At 44.5% G+C, this 5,093-nt stretch overlaps 1 long non-coding RNA gene across 1 annotated transcript; it reads left to right on the top strand.

The window, feature by feature from the left end:
- The first annotated feature begins 718 nt into the window (after positions 1-718).
- On the top strand, positions 719-4,590 carry LOC134483584 (uncharacterized). The gene is made up of 4 exons (XR_010060385.1): positions 719-905; positions 1,972-2,131; positions 3,400-3,543; positions 4,175-4,590. It is a non-coding gene; the product is annotated as an uncharacterized LOC134483584 (long non-coding RNA).
- Positions 4,591-5,093: the final 503 nt, after the last annotated feature.

Raw genomic sequence — 5,093 nt, 5'->3', positions numbered from 1 at the left:
TCTAGGCTTGTCCTACTCCTTTGGCTGCATTCCCCCCCCCACATCTGCTGACTATTTTATTTTTCAGATGAAATCACACGTTATAGCTTAGAGAGGCCTGTAAGCAATACTGCTTTGGTAACTTAGGTGCAGAGAGGAGAGCCCCACACTCAGCCTGAGGGTGCATTCACTGGTGGATCCAATATTTCAGTTTCCTCTGCTAACAGATCAGCACATTGTTGCCAGGACCATAATAAATGCAATTCTTTCTCCTAAGGAATCCGGTGGCAACTGTTAAATGTTAAGCACAAAGCTTCAGGTTGTACCTATAACACACACCCACATCGCAACCTACCCTACAGGCTATTTCTGGGTGTGATTTCATGCACCTGCACATGATGAGACAGGAGACCTCTTTGGCTACTTATAGGAACTGGTGTGATTTCTCAGTAATCTTTAATGGGTAATATTGCTGACTGAGGAGAATTTGAGGTAGGATGAAACATTTCTGTGCAGGGATTGGGGAGGAAGCACTCATTTAGATACATAGCAATGACTTAGGTTTTTCCAATCAAGCCTAGAGCCAAATTTGGCTTTGGAAGCATGTGGTGCTCAGTGGCTATGACACAGGGAAGTCTCCTGAAAAGGGCACATCAGCTTTTGCTCAGTACAGGGAGAACATTAGTAAGGAGGCAAAGTCTGTTCTCGGTGACATCAGCAGACCCTTCGTGGACATTCTATTGTCTCCTAGAGAGACCTTGGAATCCCTGTGATGTCACCAGTATCGTTGTGACAACCAATTCCCTACTTTTTCTCTTAGTGTCCAAAGGATATATCCACAGGAATGTTTGTCCATCTTCTCAGGCGCTTTGGCAGAGTTGATGTTGGTAGAGAAGAGTCTAGAGTGAAGCAAACGAAACCTAAAGGTAATGATGGACACAGGACATGGGGAATGTGGAGTAAGTTCTGGGCAGTGTATGTTGAGCTTCCTCTCAGGGGTGAGTGTGGGGGCCTTCAGCTGGCCTTTATAGCAATGGGCCACAACCACTGGAACATCTCCACAGATATTGAATTCCATGATTATCACAATTCCTGAAAGTCAAGGTTTTCACATTATTAGTTTCTCCATAACCACATGGAGGATATGGCAATGCTTATGCTATTATTGGGTGAACTTCTAGTCTTTACTTTTATAGTGCATTCGGTATGTTAAATAGATATAATAACACCATAAGTAGTCATGGAGGGTATAACTTTTCTGAATTAAACAGGGCATCAATGTACTTCACTTTCATTGCTTCTTTAAATTCAGTGACTATCTGACAGTAGTAAGAGGGAGAGAACTGTGCTCCTGGCATGACCTTATATTTTTAGAACTCCTCTGACTACCTCTGGCTGACGGGGCCAATCTTACCTTCATATATTAGAGGTTTTGTGTGGCAGATATTTTTCTACAGTAGCTAAACTATATGGAGCAGGTAGAGAAAGAGCCTGTAACCTATTGGCACTTCTGGGGCATTTGTCATTTCAGTAGGGGGAATTAATAAGTCTGTTGACCATGTCCTCCCCCTACATGACTTTTTAATGCAAAGTTATTGGACTAGAGTAACAGTGTAGGATATCTGAGTATCCCTGATCAATCAAGTCATTGTGGATGCTGAATTGATGATCTGACTTCTGAAACCAGAGGGGTGAGGGTCCTGAAACCAGGTTGTAGCCTGCGTACCTGATAATAATCCTGGAGAAGGCATCTCTCTGGTACTTGTAAGCCTGTGTGGGCGGGCATGGGGAACACCTGGCTGCTTACATCTCTTGGTCTCTATATAGTAGTGGGGGAACTGTGATCCACTTAGGATGCCTCTTACACATAGACCAAACTCCTTGCAGTGACATTGGCTTCCAAGCATGTTCTCCTGTTTGGACCTCACTGTGGTCTGTGTATGCTCTATGCATTTGCCCCATGCGGGTTCACTTGTGTTCTTCTACCTACAGAGGCCTGCAGACAGATGTCATCCCCTTAAAATGTCCTAAACAAGGTGCAGGCCAATGAGGAAGAGGAGAGGCTGAATAGAGAACTGGAGCTAACTACCAAGGAGAGAAATGAGCTGACAGATCGCCTCCTTTATGTGACAGGTGGATCCATGAGCAAGAGGTATGCATTGCTCCAAACAAACGACCTTGTTCTAAACCTCATCTCCCATAGAGAGGAGATTCAGAACCTGACCCTTACTGAGGAGTGAGATTGAAAATGGACTCTCTGATTCTGCCTGTTGAAAATCTGAACTTGCAATCTGAGTAAAGATTTCAGGGATAAAGTCACTGGAGCATGAGTTCCCAGTGTACAATTGGAAAGCCCTTGACAGGTGGTAGTTTTGCAAGGTTCTAGGTGCTGTGAGTTTGTGGAGAGTGTTTGTACTTGCTAGGAAGGTGACTGAACGCTATCATCTCCTGGCAGCAGCCTTAGGTGACAGGTCCCACAGTGTTCATATCAATGCTTAAGTATAAGGCCTGAGGCTCTGGCCTGCTCCTTCTTGTCTCTGTGCTTTACACTCTGAGACAGTAATGGTGCATGCATTTCTACTGATTCTCATTGTGCTCCTTCCATATTTGTCTCTCTTTCTCATTCTCTGAGTCTGTTTACTTTTCTTTTCTTTTTCTTTCTTTTTTTTTTTTTTTTGGTTCTTTTTTTCGGGGCTGGAGACCTTACTTTTCTTTTCTTGTGGGTGTGCCCCAGTTTGTGTGTCTGTGTGTGCACAACTCTGCATGCATATGCACAACTTTTATATGTTTCTCTATCCCTCCACCTTTGGAATTTAGGGGTCTGTTTTTTGACCTCAGGATTTACCTTTATATTAGTTCCATGGAGGTGTAAGTGCTTTATTTTGGAAGCCCCACTTTCAACAGCACAGTTCTTTGCCTGTGTAGTCACATTTGTCTATACATTTGTATGCCTTGGGCAGATTATAAGTTTGTGGCAATATCTGGTCTCATCTCCAGAATTATGTGTACTGTCTGCCTCTAGAATATTAGTTATTCGGCTTGTAGCATTCCACTTGTCAAAACAGGAAAAATGAAATCAGAGGATTCTGGATGTGTGTGTGTGTGAGTGTGTGTGTGTGTGTGTGTGTGTGTGTGTGTGTGTGGTTGGGTAAGCTCTGTGGCCTAGTCTCTTGACAGCATAACAGGTTTGAATGCAGATCCAGCCCTCCTGATTGAAAAAAGTGAGCCAGGGGACCCTTTATCTGGGTGCTTAGTTTTTGTTGTCCTGGGCACACAATTCCAAGTTTCTGAAGCTGAAGAAGATCCAAATATGTAGAATTCAGAAAGTGTCCTTCCAGGGTTGGGGTAGTACAGGACACAGCCTGAGTTCCTATAATCCTAAACCTCGATGTTCATTGGGATCTATCTTCCTGGGGCCAGCCCATACTTCAGGCCAAATCCATTTTATGAAAACTTGAAGATAAAGGAGAAAGAGGTCATGTCATTACTGCACAACTTAGACACAAAGAACATTGAACATCGTGAGAAATTTCAGGAGCTCAAGAAGGAGATTAACTTCTATCGGTAAGTACTGGTCAGAAGGGCCCATCACTTGTGGACTATCCATTCCTGCCTCTCTTTGTTCTGGACTGGAGAGCCTGTAGCTCTGGGCCCATCTCCTCTGCTGTTTAAATATCACTGTGCCGTGGGTCTTTTGGACTCAGATTCAGTTCCATAAGAGACTGTCAGTTATCACCACAGTGTCTATGCATCTTTAGAAGGCTCTGGATAGAACTACACTGATTCAGGCATCAGAGTGTTATCAGGCCGACCTGGGCCTCTGGGGTCATACCAGGTTTAACAAAGCTCAATGTGTGGACCACATGGTTAGCATGACCTCCCTTGGTTCTACTGTCCTCCTGTGGTTATTTGCCGCCTACTAATTGATGTTGCCCGATGCACTGGGCTCTCATGGGTAGTTGTAGATCCCTTGTTCTTTTGGAGAGACATGGACTCTTATTGGTGCTTGGGTCACAGAAACAATTTATTCTTCCCTGGATTGGCCGTTTGCTGTTTGTGCAGCAGCCTTACATGTATGGAGATGTATTCTATGAAGTCTTTATGGGTATCTGGGTCCTGGTGGACTTTGTGGGATTTGGCAGTTGGAATGGGAGGAAGAGGCTTCAGGATCTTACTATGCAGAGTGTGTTTCCAGCAACCTGCACAGCCGGCTCCTGATGGACCAGGCATGTATGAAGTAGAAGTTGGTCACATTGAAGCAGGAGAGCAAGGAGTTACAGCGATATTTGTTTGAGTTGAACCCGAATGCTGAAGACGAACAGGAGAAGACCAGCAACCTCCAGACCCATCAAAATGTGGTAGGAACAAGCAGCTGAGTCAGATTAACAATGTCTGATACCATTTGCCTATTGGATACATCTTTGCTTCCCCTATCATCTTCCTAATCTCCCCACACCCAGTCAGTCACCCACCTCATGTGATAGAGTTATTCATTGCTCTGTCTATGCAAAGTATTCAGGGATGTTAACCACTCTTCAGAAACTGAATTATGGGCAAGTACACTTCTGTGCCCTTTTTGTAACTGCAGTCCAGAAATGGTGACAGAGGAATAACATATCACATGACTGCATCTCCCTGTCATAGATTGGATGCTATGAAGAGTTTTGAAAGAGTTCTTGGTCGTGTGACAAAGGTCATACAGGGGTCATGTGATGGTTGGAAGCACTTTGTAGGGATAAGAAACAAATGCAAATGGCAAATGAGTCCTGGTCATTGGCTTTGATCTCAGTATCATGTGGCCTTCTCCTTTCTTCCTGCAACCCAGTTAGGTCTCTTCTCCTTTCCCCGTTCTTGGTTTTCACTGGTAGAAGTTTGAGGAGCAGCTTGTTATCCCACAGTACTGTGAGGGTTGTTGGTGACTTTCCCCAGGCTGCAGAGATATCAGCAATGATTTCAGTGAAAAGATCAGTGCTGTCTATCCAATGCAGCTGAAGGGACAGAAGGCAGCAACTTGACAGCTGGTATGCGTGTCCCCACCAAATCAGTGTCTTAATAGCTGCCTTCTCCTCCCAGGTCTCAGGAACTGCAGGAGACATGGAATAGGACAGATCCCA

This window comes from Rattus norvegicus, chromosome 19, assembly GCF_036323735.1.
Source record: "Rattus norvegicus strain BN/NHsdMcwi chromosome 19, GRCr8, whole genome shotgun sequence".
Classification (NCBI taxonomy): Eukaryota; Metazoa; Chordata; class Mammalia; order Rodentia; family Muridae; genus Rattus; species Rattus norvegicus.
The sequence above is the reverse complement of the archived record's forward strand: the minus strand, read 5'-3'. Positions and strand labels throughout refer to the sequence as shown.